Source organism: Diceros bicornis, chromosome X, assembly GCF_020826845.1.
Source record: "Diceros bicornis minor isolate mBicDic1 chromosome X, mDicBic1.mat.cur, whole genome shotgun sequence".
In the NCBI taxonomy this organism is placed as follows: Eukaryota; Metazoa; Chordata; class Mammalia; order Perissodactyla; family Rhinocerotidae; genus Diceros; species Diceros bicornis.
The window spans coordinates 3,776,060-3,794,333 of NC_080781.1; positions in this window are offsets into that span (position 1 = coordinate 3,776,060).

Genomic DNA, 18,274 nt, shown 5'->3' on the forward strand with positions numbered 1-18,274 from the left:
AGAAATCTTATGCAATAATAAGAACAACTATTCAAATTACATAAGTAGACCAAGATTTTAAACCATGTCAAAGAAGCAGTTAATTTTTTATTCTTTACTAACTAGCAGGTTGAGAGTTGAAGGAAGAGCAGAGTTATTCCAGACTAAACAAATTCCATTTTCTCTACCCAGGCAAGTGGGAGTTTAAATGAAATTTTTGAGCTTATTATTATATTGTGTAGTGGACATGGAATACCAAACCATTCACACAGATATGTAGTCAAAATCCATGAGAAGAATCATCTAAACTTTGCCCATCTTCTTTTTATTTTGATGTGGAAATTATTATGAGAACAAAGGAGCAGCAAATGCTTAATTGTACAAGAAGACATGTGTCAACATGGGGAAGAAAGCCCACCGGAAGGTTGGGATTGGTGGGATAATTCCAATGTCACGGCTTTATTCAGAAGAAGTGACCTTCCTCACCCAGTGTGGCTGGTCACAATTAAGATATTGTCCTGACTCCTTCTGTGCCATTCCAGCACTGCTTGTCATGATTTACGAGAAGTTTCTGTAACAACTAACTTCATTTCACAGAACCTTCAGTCCCAGAGGGGATCCATTTGTTAAAATATCTGTATCAGACTGAGCAAACTAAATAAATTGTTCCCACTGGCATTGATGAAGCACCCTGTGTAGGCATTGATAAAGTTTACTGGCAGAAACAGAAGTAGCATCTACATAAGAGATAGGGAGCTTTGTTATTTTCATTATCAAGTGACAGTGACCCCAGAAGAATCATATCTTGCCACTGACACACTGAAAGCATTGAGCCTGCACTCCCACCCTTGAATCCTGAACCACATCTTTTAGGAAGATACATGCAATTCCATACTTTGAGAATCTGTAGATCATGGAAGTGTGTGAAGGATACATGAAGGAAAGGGAAAAACATCACGTCTTCAAGAATAATTTTATTCCAAGGCAAATAGTTTAAAATGTCATTTTTACATTAAACAGTCATAACTGAAAGAAATGGATATGAATTTTACTGACACAAAGACAGGACGTTAAAGATCTTTATGTTCCAGGAGAGCAGATTCGTGTTATGAGTACTGGTTTTCCTTCCACCTTTTTTCTTATGTCTACTGTGCCTGTAATTGTGCGTGAGTGTGTGTCTGCTTATTCATAATTTGTTGAGATAAAAATTACAAACAGTGAAGTAGACCGACAGTAAATGTGTGTGCTCTGATATTTCGATAATCCCATGAATCTACCATCTCAATCAAGATGTAGCATATTTCCATGGTGGGAAAAAAATTCTCCTATGCTCTCTCCAGGATTGAAAACCATGGTTCTGTTTTGTATTATCATGGCTTGTTTTCTCCTTTTCATTGAACTTCATATAAACATAAGTTGAACATATAAATGTGCGCTCTGTTGTATCTGGTTTCTTTCACTCAACATAATGTCTGTGAGAGCCATCTGTTCATACATCAGTACTTGATTTTTGGTTTTTTGGTGAGTAATATCCCATGGTATGAATATACTACAATTTGCTTATCCATTCTCCCAGCGAGTTTTGTGGAGTTTTTTTTTTTTTTTTCCCAATATGTTTTCTGCATCTACTACGTTGACTAATGTTTTTCATCTTTATTCTGGTCACGGAATTATGGAGACAAACACTGACTGATTTTCAAATGTTAAGCCCACCTTACATTTCTGGGCAAAATGTACCAGGTCATGATGTCTTATCCTTTATACGTCTCTGGATTTGATTTCCAAACTCGGCACCTGTATCAAAGAAATTCCCCCTGGGAACCTCTTTCTCCATTTGATCATTTAAGGAGATAGACCTTTTTAATTATTTCCAAACAATAGAGCACAGGTTAAACATAATTTAAAAATGACTTTACTAAAACAAAGTATATTAGACATTTAAGTATAGAGGATATAATTATGTTGTTAACATATTCTTCCTCACTGTAAGAGTTAATCTAATTGTCTTTATCTCAAGTACTCTATATTTCCCAGGTAAAACTCCTTAATAGCTAGGGGATGAAGTAAACAGCAGGAACCTTATCTTGAATCTTGGATCCAATGAGGCTTTCTAGAATTCCTACCTCTATGCCCTCAATCCCACTCCCTGTGCATCCTTTCTCTGTCATATATATATCCATTATATCTTGGATACCAATTTCGCTTAACCCCTTCCCTGTTATTTATAATTATAGTCTTATTATACATGATAAGGATATCCAACAGCCTAAATACCCAGAAGTGGGCATATAAGGTCCACACTTCAGCCTTCCATTGGAAAATTTTGTCTGAATATATATTACTTGGTTCCTTCCCATTTCAAACTCTACAGCGCCTGCTGAGCAACCACTCCCCATTTTTAGAAATGTCTTTTTGAGAATCTCTCTACAGCCTTTGCATACAGGCAACTGACCAATTTACATCTAAGAGTAAAACGTGTATCTGCGTAGAATCTCTGAGTTCTGCTCATCTTTGTATTTACTGAGTGTATTGCCCAGAATCCTTCACACACATATGATGTCTCTTAAAAGGTGACATGAAGAACTGTCAGGTTCTGTTTGAACATGAAAATATGCAACTTTGTCATATTTTGGCAATAAATTCAACAGATCACTAATGCTTGGTTTACCTTCTCACACACGCACTCAAAAGAATGATCCCCAAAGGGGCTAAAGAAGTTAAGAAGTACAATGATTCTGCTGAGCAGATCTGAAAAGAAAACTTTCAGGAATATGGAATCAAGCTCTTATCAAATCATCTTATATGCTGTGGATATAGAATGAAACACACTTCCAAAATCAAAAGAGAAGAGAAAGTTGAAGTTGGATGGGAGGTGCAATGTTTCCTTATCCTCTTCTTCTACACTGGATGCAATGTTTTATTTTCTTGAAGTTAAATGTTCTAAAGAGTGGATTTGAGAGACTTTGAAAGGTGATAACAAAGCTTGGGGTGGAGGCACTCTTTAGTGCCTCTGGGGTGTCATTCGAAATAATACCTGCAGTTTTGTAAACTATATGGCCTCTAATATTATTATTCCCTATGACTGAGGGCTGTGAAGCTCATGTTTAGAACATGGGTTTATGTTATTCAAACTCTAACACATATGCATTTTAAATAGCTACATTCATCCTAAAGTCACAGTGGCTCGATTGTATTCAAAATCTCCAAATGTCACCAGTAATGATAAACAGTATTTAAGGATTGATCCACTGATATCTGGCCATTTCTTACTTATCTTTCGGGATAGCCACTGTCTGCCCTCTTTTTCTAGATGTGTTTTCCCTTTGGTAGAAAAAAAAAATTAAAATACACTCAAATATTTTAATTAGCTCCAAGAGACTAAGTAAATGTTCATCAAAAGGGGAAAAACATTGAAGTAAATTTCTTACTTCATATTGCATACTTTATGACAGTCCACTTCTTGTGGTTTCCATCTTTTAAACCAGTTTTAAATAGTTCAACAAAACCTAAAGTGATATGTCTAAATCTAGCAAGCATGCCATTCTAAATAAAATAATAATAGCGGTTATGAATCATAGTAATAAGAATAGGAAGTAAGGATAAGGGGAGGAAGAAGGTTAAAGTTCAAGCATCATATCAGGAAAAACGAGAAGAGCTCAACTTGATTCTGTAGCTTTGAAGTTTAATAGGATATTTTATAAAAGGATAAGAGAGGCAACTCTGTTCACATCAAACGCCTGGAGTAATACCCTTCAGCAGTTAAAGTTCATCTGTGTAATTAAATCAACTGTAGTAAAAACAGCCTCTTTGTGGAAAGGTCATACATTGTTGCAAAAGGCTGAAATCTCAAGCATGGAGAAGAAACAATAATGAATTGGCAAAACATTAGGCATTTCTCCCGGTAACATTCTGCTAGCACAGGTCAGAACTTAGATAAAAAGGTTCTGGGTAAGATTTTAAAGGAAATATTGACAAAACGTAAGGGAACATTATTTATCAATGACAGCATTTCTTCTTCCCTTTTCTTGATAAGGTTTTACAAAGATAACGATTTTCTTCTCTTACTAGTTTCTGGGAGAAAATGCTTCTCAGAGACTGTAGACGAAATAAGAAAATATACTCTTAAAATTAAAAAAAAATTAATCAATTACATTGTTAAGCCATATTAAATAATCACTATCAAGTAAAAGCACTACAGAAAAAATAAATTTTCTTGTGTACTACTGAAATCCTATATTCTTAACTTAAAATAGTTTATGGTGACAATTCAAGTCAAGTTTTCAACTATACCTATATTAGAAAATATATTCTAGTTATATGTCTTTTAACCCATCATTTAAGAAGACTGAGAAGAAGAATATGATTTTCATATTGAGAGAAGGTTCCAGTGAAAATTATTCAAAATATGACAACTGTTCTAATACCTTCAAGAAATGAAGTCAACATCAGAAGATTAAAAAAAAACACAAAATTATTTTAAAATGTGTATATAATTGTTATGTTTTTTAAAAGGAAATATTTACAGGTCAAACTTATGTACTGACCTATTGAATTGAAAAGAGAGAGCCTACAGATGACTTAGGAAAGGTAAAAAGAAAGCAAACACCTTCTTGCACAGGAATGCAGAGATTCTCAGACAAATGCTGCACAAACGGAATGATCTATTGATGGTATTTTTTTTTTAATATGGAATACAAGTCTAAATAAGTGGTTATCAAAATTAGGTACTCAGAAAGTGGCTTCCAAATGCTGTAGATGGGCATTCACCCTTACAGAACTAATATCCACGAGATTGAAGTGCTTATATTTTTATTTTCATGCCTAACCAAAGATTCACTCTTTTTCCACTGCACTTTAGCAATGTCTTATTTTGTTTTTTCTCATTTTTGTACTCATGATGAGGAGTAAGTTAATTAAGTAATCTTTAGGACATTAACAAAAACAATCTCAGAAGAAAATGATTTTAGGAACTGCTAATATAAATTACTGAGTTAAGTAGGAGTGCAAAGTTATCTCAGCTTCTTGGTGGCATTGTATTGAATCATGTATAGCCCCATTGAAGATTAATTTAGAAGGTGAATACATGTTTATTGGGAAAGCAATACATTTTTGAATGGCTTCCAATTTCAACCTTCGTGCTTTTTGATAGAACTCCTTGGACTTTAGATAACCCACTTCTATCACCAATCACTTTCACTTTTCCAGTTAAATGACCACAATCCTACCATTAATTTCCTGGCAATCCTGCGACAAGCCATTTCATCTTGTATTCATTGCGCACATCAGGGAAAATTTTTTTTAGGATCTTCCTGCTACCTTCTCTGCCTACTGATTTCTCAGCAACTTTCCAGGGATTTTACTGTTGGAGGCATATTTTTATTAGCCTAGCAACGCACAGTTTTTATTTAGTTAGAAAGAGTTGAATCTTACAAAATAAAGGATTTCTATAACAGCAACAAAGATTTAAAATGTATAATTTTAAAAAGATGTTTTATATTAATTTTTCAAAAGATATAGTTTAGTATCAAATATAGAGCTGACTATATGATATATATGTATGAATCAATATATATAACATCATATATATAATGTATATATGTGTATGTGAGCTTGGGTAAACATGTATATGCGTATATGTGTATATGAATGCATGCATGTGTTTATATATATGTGTGTATGTGTATAAAATACAGCTAAAAAATGAGATAAAATCATTTAAGAAGAAAAGCTATATACTGTATTGTGCAATATTGAAAAAATTAAATATGCCAAGAAATATTCAATAAGCATCTGTAAGAAGACCCTCCATCATTAATATCTTTATAAACTCCACATGGGTGTAACCAAATTCCCCACTGGTTTCTTTGCAAAGCTTAGAGAGCAAATTGTCTCAGACAATGAAGACTGGCTCCTTCCAAAATACTGTGTAGATTTTGTTGCATCGTTTATAATGTTAAAATCTATATGTTCCTTCCTTTAGAACTTGAGGTGGAAAATGACCTGATTCTTCTCAGTCGACACACTTTTGTAAGATTTGGAAAGGTCTAGGAAAACAACTTGATTTGGAATTCTTGCTTCTGCTGGCTGGTGTGATCAGAGGTGAGTTTAATTTTTCTGTAGCTGTTGTAGTACATATTATAATTCCCTTGGTTCATTGACATTTAGAAGCAGGTGAGGCAAAGGAGAGTGAAAGATATACGGTCCATTTATGTCAATGAGTGGAAATGCCTCCCAGAATTCCAGCTTCCTTATCATGGCAAAGGAAGACGGACCCTTGAATTTTCTTGATTCTGGAGTGTTTTCTGGGATTCTCATCTGGAAGGTCATCTAAGAGCCTGCTTCTCCATTTATCCCAGTGGACATGTATGCCATTATCCTCAATTTAGCATCAGAGTGGATCCGCTGTCTTCAACTGAAACCCATCCAACACATTGATCCTAAAGCTTATATAGAAGAGTAAAAGGCCAAACATAGAAAACTATCTTCCGAAGATGAACAGGATTAGAACTTGCCCTATTGTGTGCCAAGTGTCATAAAAAGTTCTACTAATAAAGACAGTGTGGTAACAGAATAGGGGTTACATATTGATTAATCAATGGAGAAGATCAGTAGTGGATCCAAAATTCAATGTGATTTTTTTTTGCATAATGGGTGTATGATAATTCAAATATCTGAAGGCTTTGTGCATTTGACTGTTGTGTCTGCAGGCTCTTGCTCATGGTGTCTTTTTCTCTGCAAGTGTTTTGTGACTTTTGGATGTGAGCCAACCATTTGTCTTGCAATTGTTTCTGTGGGATTGTGTCAATTGCCCGTCATGAAGAAAGATTCTACTAGAGAACACGTGAGTTTGTATTTGTCTGGTGTCAGGGTACACTAACTATGGGATCACTTTAAATTAATTTATATCTTAAAGTTCTAGGATCACATAGAAAGGATTTATTCTGGCTAAACATGCACTTGCCCCCTGGTGGTTAAGAGTTTTCAAGGGTAGATTATTTTCCCCACTATTCAGGGCCAAGATTGCAGATAGGCAATCAACTTTGCTATCTTTTGGGAGAGGACACATTTCTAATTCACCCTTCCAAGAGGGTAAAGCCCTTTAGAGTCTCCAGTTTATGGGAGTTTTGCATTAGAAGGCCTTAGCTGACTAGGCTTGGGATTCCATCCCCTTTCCTGTGAAGTTCATGAGACTGTGAAAACTGAAGCTCAATTTCTCCAAATTTGGGTATTGTGCTTCAATTGAATGCTAATCTATGCTTATTTCTTGTGTTTCTGCTTTAAAATATTTAGCCTGATATTCATTTTTTTCCCCTCTTTGTAGCCCATGAATTGAGAATTTGTTGCTCATTCCACAATCTGTATTTTGTTTTTCATTAGGTTGGTGTATCATGCACCAAGGATTCTAATAAAGGCACTCTCTAAAAGTCAGTACAATAAACTTTAAAATGTTACTCATAGTCCACTTGCATGAAACAATTCCCATTTATTCTATCCCCTTCTAAAGGTAACCATTTTTTAACAGCGTTCATGAGGTGTTATTTATATACGAAGAGCTGCACAAATTTGATGTGTACAATTAGATGAGTTTGGACATATGCAAACACCTGCGATACCATCAACCATAATCAAGGTAACAGACATATCCTACACCACCCAACATTTCCTTGTGCGCCTTTGGTTTAGTTTTGTTTTGTGGTAAGAATACTTGACATGAGATCTAGCTTCTTCAGAAATTTTGAAGCGCACACCACCGTATTATTGACTAGAGGCACTGCACTGTGCATCAGATCTCTAGAACTTGTTTATCTAGCAAGACTGAAACTTTGCAACCTTTGACTAACAACTCCCATTTCGCCCACTCCCAGCCACTGGCAACAAGTATTGAAGTGTCTGCTTCTGGGACTTTGACTATTTTAGATTCCACATATAAGTGAGATTGTGCAGTATTTGTTTTTCTGTTATTGGCTCATTTCACTTAGCATTATGTCCTCCAGGTTCATCTGTGTTGTCCCAAATGGCAGGATGTCCTTCTTTTTTAAGGCTGAATACTATTTAGAACATGTAATTGGTGTGTGTGTGTGAGTGTGTGCACGTGCATACATGAGTATTTGTGTGCTGGTCATTTGCCTCTTTGCTCTAAGATCCACTTTCTGTTACCTTGCTCTGTCTGGATTTACCAGGCTCCCTTGACAAGTGGCATCTTTAATTTGTCTCAGTCAGTTAGAGGCTGTGGTGGGAGACAGGATGTGAGAACCCAGGGCAGTCATTTCATTACCTCTTTTCTTCAAGAAGCTCTGCCATCCTTGGCTCTGTCCCTTGAATGGTTCCAACGCCTGCCATTGAGGTCTAGCACCTGGACTCCAGATCCAGCATCTAGCTCTAAGGAGGTGGGAATGACTCCCTGAGGTGGCTCATGACTTGACAGGCTCACCATCCCTATTTATTTTGCCAGCTCTTTCAATACTTCAGCGAGTAGCTTCCTATATATAATTCCTCTCCTCAACCAGCTGGTGGGGGTTCTGGTTTTGTGAGTGGATCATGAATGATATACCCTGTATTCTGAATTATTTTAATTCCAATAACTTTACATAGCTGCTCAGCCACTAGTAGAAATTCCTATATGCCCTGGAATTAATTGGGCATATATTGAAAAGACTCCAGCACATTCTGGAAGCTTCCTCTGCCTTCAGTGATTACTTGTCTAGACCAGTGAACTGTCAGGTTAGCAGTTTCCCAGAGACAATAGATACTTTTGTGTAAATAATGAGCAATATTAGTTACCAAAAACCTATAATATCTCTACAGACGTAGAACCTTTTTTGTCTAGATTTAAGTCTTTATGCAACCAAACAAAAAATTACACAACTTAAAAGTATTCCATTTTTCTTAACAAATGTGTTACTGACATTTTAAGAGTTATTAATTTTATTTAAGTGAGTCTTTTAACATTAGGGCTATTGTACTGCCAAAGACTTAATAATTAAAAAAAAAATTTACGATTTTATAATTAATTTAGCATTTGAAAAATGTATTGAACTCATATTATGTCCTAAGAATTAAAGTTTGATTAGATAATATAACTCAATTTCTAGACAAATATGAGTTAATTTCCCTAAGGAATTATCCCAGTATACAAAACAGAGTAGGATTTCAAGATGCCACCTGTTATCTCCATTACCATTTCTACTCGTTTGTCGGTGAAAAGAATAATCAGATCTTTCTCTTTCAAGCTTCACAGATATTCAAGGGATGCTCTCAACTCTCCCTTTCTCATTTTATCTGTTTTTTCTCTTTGTAGATGTCAGCAGTGCTGATTTTATGCCATGGGATTGATCTCATTGGCTTGTGCATACATATTTTCTAATAACTCAACATGAGTAAAACCTTAGACCACCAAAAGGACATTGCATTATTTAATTTTTGTATATGAATTGAATGAATAATATGAAAATGAATAAAATGTATATTTTAAGAATAACTGGCAGAGATCTATGTGTTAAATGTCGACTAATTAGTTTCAGTTCTAGAGCTCTGGAGTGGAATTGAACACTGTTGTGAAAAACAAATCACAACATAACTTTATATGATGATTTGTAATTTACAGGTCTCTGTCACATGCCTTAAGTGTTACACATGAACAGCATTCAAGTCTTCTGCAACGTATTTGCCCATTTGTTTTACGTCCCTTATGAACTCGCAAAATATTTGAGAGTACATCGCATCTTAGTTATCTTTATGGATCAAGAAAACTTGGCATCCAACCCTGTTCTAAAGTTCCAGACAGGAGCCCATCCTGTACAGAGCATGCAAAGAAGTAAGAAATTTGGAAAACGATGCCTTCTGAAACAAGAACCCAGAAAGCTGATTCAGACGAAATGAACCAGTTTGGAAAAAAGCAAATTTAATAAATTTGGATGGATACTGCTGAAATTCTTTCCTGACAATAGCCATTCCTCAGAAATTTGAAAGAAAAATGTAAGTTATGTCATGAAAATCTTGGGAATATATAACCTGTTTCAGGAAGAACTCTCTGCAGATGATTTCCAGAATTTAACAGAGAGAGAGAAGGTTGTGCTCAGGATTTAGTTAGTCTACATTGATTCCAAGAAAAGTTACTTTTTCAGATGACCTAATAACCCTAAGACATGAGAATCCAAAGTTTTGAAGCACTGGCTTTAGTTAGATAACACAATTTTTGTTTTTATCTGACATGTCTGGATATGTCTTCTAGGACTGTATTGTAGGATACTCTTCTTTTGCCCAGCTCTTCAAGTTTCACCTTCTTCACATATGCTAGTATATTCATATTCTTATTTTATGCAAACCCAGTCTCAGTGGGCAATTCAATTCATCCTTTCAAGTATCATCCAAAACCTGATAACTTTCCTTTCCAGAAATCTTGCAAGCAAGCTACACACCAGAAACTTAAGTCACTCCTTAAATTCACATGATGAATATTTAATAGATTTGTGTCTTGTAGAGACAGCAAAAAAGCTGATCTGACAATTTCTCTCTTAACAAATGTTTCTACCGCATGGATATTTATTTTTAGAAGTGATGTTAGACTGGGCTTGCCACATTTTTTCCCCTAAAGAGTTTATCTTTCTCTTTTATTTATATATTTTTTCTTTTGAGTTGTGTCTCCAACCTATTTTCCCTCTTCTAGTCCCTCCTCCTTTAGGTAATATTTTTGTTGATCTTTATCTGTCTCTCTTTCTCCTTTTCTATTTTTTTATTTTAATTTCATTTGCTTTGTTAAATAAACAGGTTGAGTCTCTTTTAGCTCACTTAGTAGTTATTTCTTTTAGTTATAGACTTTAAAATTGCATTTCTCAAGTTCTTGAAATGAAAACTAAAACAGCACCTCTTTATCTACTCCTTAGACAGAGTGAAGAAATTAACTTTCGTTTGTTATTTGAAACTCTCATTTTAAATATTTTTCATATAATTTTGCTTATTTTTTTAACATTATGTTATTTTTCTTTGGAGATAAATAAATCCTTACTATATAGATATGGCCTATCATAATATAGTTTTAGAAAATGCTTTTATTACTTTATAGTCTTAATGTTTACTGAATGTAGAGTTTGTGTATTATCAAAATAACCAATATAGGAAACATAGGTAACTCAAATTGTTTAGGTTTTCAAGAAAAAATAAACGGAAGACTTACTTAAATGAGAATATTTGAGTAATATTATTTGACATTATGATGTGAACAAGATAAGTCCAACAACAATTTATAAAACAGAATTATTAAATATATCTATTTTTTTACGAGAAGTATCTGGGTAAAGATATTACATGAAGTTTATTTTTTCTATAGTAACACATACCAAATATTTTTAAAAGTTAAAAGAGCAAAATATTGAAGTACAATTTTTAGTTATTTCTTATAAACTACTAATCAAGGCCATTAAATAAACTCATATTTAAAATATTTTTCTTTGTGAAAACACACTATATAATATTATATTATATACTATATTATAATATATAATATGTAACATATATTGTACATAAAGAGAGAGAGAGAGAACTTTCTTTGAATTTGAAAGTTGAATATATATATATATTTCTTCAGATATAAAAAATTTAAAGTGTAAGAAAAAAATGTCTTTTCTAGAAATCGGAGTTTTCTTGTGTAAATATATATAAGCCCTTCTTAATCTCTATAAGCCAAACAGAATAGGTGTTCAATTAAATTTTAAGAAAACCTATAACCTAATTCATTAATTATCTTTAAAATTATTCAAAGTATAACATTCATTTTCTCAAATAAAGTAATAAAATAGAAACCTTTTTGTCAAATTCCAAAGAAAGCTAGGAGAATTGATTTTAATAAAGCAGCAGGATGTGTTAGAAATAGGTGCATTGGTGTCTATTAGAAATGTTGATCAATTAAAGAAACATAATTTAGCACCATGAAAAGTCCCTTTATGACTACTTTCTGAAGCCATCAGGTCATTCTCTGCTCTTCTCTTCTACTGACCATTACAGTAATGACATTTCTTTTCGTGGGTTTTGATAAAAGACTTAATTGACTTGAGGTTTGGGGAATTATTAAATATTGGTTTAATTGGCTGTGAGAGCCCCTATTTTAAAAATTACTTATGTAATTTCTAAAGACATGTTTCTCTTCTCTCATTTCTCGGCCTTATGTCAAGAGTCCTGGCATGATCTTCATTTATAATTATTTAATTGTTTAGATTACTCGCCATACTTGTCAAAGGTCATTCACTGAATGTTAGAGAGTTGGTTTTCTTTGTGTCATCCCCGCAGGTATAACCCTTTAGTAGAGCTGAAAGCATCTTATGGATTGACTGCATATCAACACATCCTTGGTATAAGAATTCCATTTTATAGACATTAATAATTGTTAAGCTCATAACGAGTAAACATGAACACTAAGGCTTGGCAGGGAGGGACAGGCTCTGAAACTTTTCGGGTTAGAGGACCTCGCGTTGGTGCATGAGCGGACATGCACACAGAGACACAAACACAGAGGGTTGTGCGGTCACCAAGACAAGACAGTAACAACTTGTCAACCTCATATTCCCAAATGCCAGCAAATATCAAAATCTTCAAGGTATACAGAGAAATGCAAATGCAGACAAACAAACTAAACTCCATGTTATCTACTACTTTAAATAGCCACTTAATCCTACTGATTAAACACCCCAAACAAATTGAAAGCATTCCTCCACTACTGTCACCAGTGTAGACAGCTATACACCAAACAGAATCATATCCAGGAACACACTTGGCCAAGAATCAGATTCACAGCTGGAGAACCAACACACTCAGCCACCTTACATGAAATTTAAGGAAGAGTCCTAAGAAGGTGGCCAGAAGGTTCAAGGGGTATAAATTTGGGCAAAGAACAGTTGATAGTGGTTACTTACCTCTATATCTTGGTTGGTAACCTTTAAAGCAGACACTGTGTGTCTAGATACACAATCCCATCTCTTCTCTTTCTCTGTTTCTTTCTCCCCTGCACCATGAATTTTTCCACTCTCTCAAATCATATTCAATAGTTACAAATATGCTTTAATATCAAAACTAACTTGAAAACCCTTGCTAAGCTCCAAGTCTCCGTACACCTACTGCCTCATTTCCTTGATTCCATATGTAGCGTATCTCTTTGGACCGTTATAAATGTTTCACCTGCATACGGTGAGTCTCACTGTAGCCTACTGTATCCACACCCCAGATGATCTGTCAGTGCCACATGTATTCAGATGTCATAATACTCTGATGACTCTCCCTTTGAAGACTTCAGCATTGAACACCTGCCAGAGTTCCGAGATCAAACATCTATTGGTCCAGTTACCACCTAGATGGGAAAGGAGACACAGAGCTGGATGAAGTAAAATTCACACAGCTGGTAAATAGAATGGGTTGATAGGACAGAGTGAAGGATTGGGGGAGTGGTATGAGAAGAGGATGGAGACAGAAGGAGGTCCCGAATAGCGCGGGGCTGTCCAGGACTTGTGAAGGAATCGGGGTTTAATCTGGGTAGGAGTATAATCATTAGAGGGGTGGAAATAAAAGATTTGGGTGGCGTTTAGTGAGAGCAAGCAGCCTACTCAGGAGCTGTTTTTGATAGTCCGGTAGAACATGATGGTATTTGGACAAAGGCTGTGGCCATGCACATGGTGAGATGTAGTGCGATTCAGAGTGTATTTTGATGGTAAACCTAACAAAAATGACTAAAGAATTGGATATGAGATGTAAAGTCTTGTTTTGATTTGCATAACTGGGTGAATAATTGGGCCACCTCATGTAGTGGAAATGCCTAGAAAAAACTAGCTTAGGGTTTGATATGTTTTGTTCAAGATGTCTATTTGATATCCAACCAGAATTGGATAACTTAAAGCCGTACACATAGTACATGATTGTTTAAAAAATAAAAAGGAATTAAGAGATATAGGGGGAAAGCGGAGAAGGGAGACCAGGGAGGGAATGATTGAATTATGTCTTTTACGGATTTTCCTGCTTCTCGCATATTCTGCTCTATCTAGAATCTTCAGCGCTCTAGGAGAAGGATCCTATGGTAAGGCTTTTCTCGACTTTCTTAGGTAATGATAACTTCTCAGCACTGTAGAAAATGGGAGAGCTGTATCATTCTTGCTCCAGTGTCATCAAAATCTTCCTACCATACAGATCTGTGGTTTCATGACCTCGTCTTCGGGCTTGCGGTCCATCCCCAATTCCATTTTAGATGGAGTTTCTTTCTTTTCTGATTTTTATCGTCTTGGGTTTCAAAAAGGACTGTAGGGTGAATGTGAGTTTGCTCCTCTGTCTTTCTCTATAAGTCTTAGTCTTTTAAACACTTAGATGTTCCAGCCCTAAAGGGAAATTTAGAGCCTTTTCGGAATGTGAATTATGTTCAGTTCATGTTTCTTTAACTCAAGTAGATAAGAATAAAGAAGCACATTTCAAGTTAAATTCTAAAGCTCGTTTGTTACTACACATAATAGCATGAAATTAAAATGTTCCCTTCCTCTCCTATTTTAAAATATCAAGGTTTAATGAATTATTGCTACTTCCAGTATTTTATTGTCACATTTAGTACCTCTCCTGCCCACCATCCCTGCTCAGAGCAGAAATCATGTTTTCCTACTGGCCTTCATAGGAATATTTTCCCACTTGTAATATCAGTGGTTTTACTGTGAAAAATTACCAAATCAAACTTTACTGCTCCGTGATTAAAATGACCTTAAGGATAATAAGAGTATAAAGCTTCCAACTCAGCTCAGACTAAAACTTGACCAACCTTGAAATTCCATGCCCGCACCCAAAATCATCCTTGTGATCTTTCTTTTTGAACAGCTCTCTCCCTTTTACCTTCTAGGATGATGATAGACTTTGGATGAATAATTGAAATGATATCACACAGCATTTTTCAAGGAGTTCACATATCATATTCAAAATACATCAGGCTGAGTTCCTCCCCAGATGAAACACACCATTCTTTGAGACTAGAATTCATAAAGCAAACTATAAGCAGGATTTAACTCTGAGCGAGAGTTTTCGGAAGTGGTTATCACTTGCTGAGGACCTCCTAGGTACCAATCTCTGGTCCAAACATTGTTATCTGTGCCATCAAGTGGATTCCAACTCCTGGTGATCCTGTGGACAGCAGAGCAGAACCTGGCAGTCTTTTTGCACCACCGTCTCCCCTTCCAAGTTTCTATCAGACAATGCTCCACTGCTATTCACAGGGTTTTCGCGGCCAATTTTTTGGAAGTTGGTGTCCAGGTCCTTCTTCCTGGTCTGTCAGTCTGGAAGCTCCGCTGAAACCTGTCCACCATGAGTGACACTACTGGTATTTAAAATCCCAGTGGCAGAGCTTTCAGCATCACAGCAACATGCAGCCACCACTGTATGACAACTGACAGACAGGTATGTGGTTCCCTGACTGTGACATGAACCCAGGCAGTGGAGAGAACACCGAATCTTACCCACTAGACCAACAGGACTGGCATTGGAAACATTGGAGGAATTCTATTAAACATTCTCAGTCACCATGACGATGGGTGAGGTAAGTACTTCCATGGGTTGAGGACATTCTTCAGGGGAAGGCTGGGGCACAGGTGCCACGTCTCCTGGGAGGAACTTTAGACACTTTGAGGTGCCAGTTACAGTGGCTGTGGACTTGGACATTGGCAGAGGTGGAATAAGGGCTCCAAGGTTCCACACCGGAAGGCTGCCTGGCTGCCCCTGCCCTTCTGGAAGGTTCTAGATTTGTGGAGGACCAGTGCCTGCAAAGCCTTTGGGCCAGATGCTGGTCCCCGGCACTTGGTTGGGCATCCAGGAGTCTGAGTGGTGCACCAAGAGGATGGGGTTTCCTTGATGGGTGCCGTCAAACAGTCTCCTCAGAGTCTGGAATGAGAGACCTCCACACCTGAGCGCCTAGGTATTTCTCATCCCAGGATTCCCTGCGACTCCCACAGATCTCCCAAGATCTCACGGGATGAGCCTTCCTCAAGGAAACGTGGTGGTGGCTGTGGTGCCCGGGCCTGATTCTCTGAGATCCTGCAATATAAGACTTCCTCTGGGAAGCACAGTGGGTTTTGCCTTATGCTTCCTTTCTCTGAGCTGTGCCTCATTGAGCTGCTGCTCATTGTTTATTTATGAGGAAATTAACAACAAGGCAGATGCAGGCATTTTTTAATCTGCCCACTGCGCTAAGAAACCTCTTCTACGTAGAAGTATAACACTCCATGAGAAGTAGTGGCTGTAAGGACTCTTTTGTGAAGACCGCAAACCATGTTGCTCACAAGAATGACATAGCAAGACTGATAATGGTCTATAGAATTAAATTTAGAACAGTAGACACAAAGTGGCTTGGTGTTTCTAAATAGTTATGGTTGATCATAGTTCTTGCATTATTATTATTATTTTAGGGTTGGTCATAATTCTTGCATCATCATTATTAAAGTTACTTACATAAAAATAATGTTTTTGAAAATCGTTGATTGCTCTAAGCTAGATTTTGTTACCAACGATAATTAAGCTGAAGGTCATCATAGATGAAAATGCCAGGCTGTCTATGGAAAACAGTATGGAGATTCTTCAAAAAATTAAAAGTAGAAATAACTTATGATCCAGCTATCCCACTACTGGATATCTACCTAACGAACCTGAAATCAACAATCCAAAGAGGCTTACGCACCCCTATGTTCATTGTGGCATTATTCACTATAGCCAAGATATGGAAGCAGCCCAAGTGTCCCTCAATTGATGACTGGATAAAGAAGGTGTGGTATATATACACCACAGAATAGTACTCAGCCATAAAAAAAGACAAAATCATCCCATTTGCAACAACATGGATGGACCTGGAGGGTATTATGTTAAGTGAAATAAGCCAGAAAGAGAAAGACAAACAGTGCATGATTTCACTCATATGTGGAAGATAAACCAACACACAGACAGAGAGAAGAGTTTGGTGCTTACCAGGGGCTAGGTGGGTGGGGGTGGGCACAAGGGGTGGAGGGATACACTTACATGGTGACTGATAAACAATAATGTACAACAAAAATTTCACAATAAACAAAAAAACCTAACAACAAAAAACAAAAATTCCAGGCTGTATATGGTGCTCACTCATGTGATCCATCTGCTTGGTTATTATTCTGTATCTTGAACTAGACATTATATTAAAAGCTGAGGATTTAAATATGAAAATGAGTAACTCCATGGCCTCATGGTTGAGACATGCTGCAATCTATTAAGAGAGATAAAGAGTGAATAAGCAGTTAAAATGTGATAATTAGTGTAAAAAAGAGAAATAGACATGTTGTCATAGGAACAGGAAAGAAAGAACATATGCCAAGCGCTTGCTTGGGCATATGAGGGTGTGTTCACAGAAACAGTGATGAATGGCATGATTCTTAATGATGTGGGTGACTCCATCAGTGGCAAAATGCAGGAGGAACATTCCAGGCACTGAGAACATCTATTACAAATTCACAGCTATGCTAGATGGTGTAGGGAAGACATCACGAGGTATTGATTTTTGTCAGGTGAATCTGCAATGCAAAGAGAAGAATGTGCTATAGCTGATGGTTTCAGGTGCTGATGAGGAAGGATTTTATGTGCTAACAGTTACACAGATTCATTCCTTGATAAATCGAGAACCGTCGGCTGTTTTCAACATGGATATGAGATCATGTTAGATCTGGACAAATGGCTTCACAGAGGGAGAGAGATGTACTGGCTGAACAAAATTTTTGCCTAGGCAAGGAATGATGAAGCTGTGAATTAAGTGTGTGGTTGATGATGAGAGAATCCAGGGAATCAAGAGAAACAAATGAGTAAGGCTTGGCAGATTTACCAAGTGATTGGGCGAAAGACATTAGGCAAAAAGAAGACTCAACAGTGACTCCAGTGGTTTTCCATTGGGTGGAGAAGAAATGAATTAAAGAACAGAAGTTAGTTTTGGGGAAGCTGATGGTTGAAAATTTGTATGTTTATTTTGAGATGGTGGTTCATGAGCCAAGCCATTTCTATTCTCAACTGGAAATAATGTTTCCCTCCCACTCCCATCGAAAATATAAACTCAGCGAGGGAAAAGAATTTTTTTGATTGCTCACTGCGGTATTCCACGTTAACTTAACACTCTTAGAAGGTGTTCAATAAATACCTGTTGAATGAACATGAAGTTAAATGAGACAAATTTTGCAGAGTCCATTGAGCTTGACAAATATGAGAATATTTTACAACCATCTTCTGAACACCTACTAATTTGCAGACATTAGTATGTCAAAATAGCTAGCACAAGGCC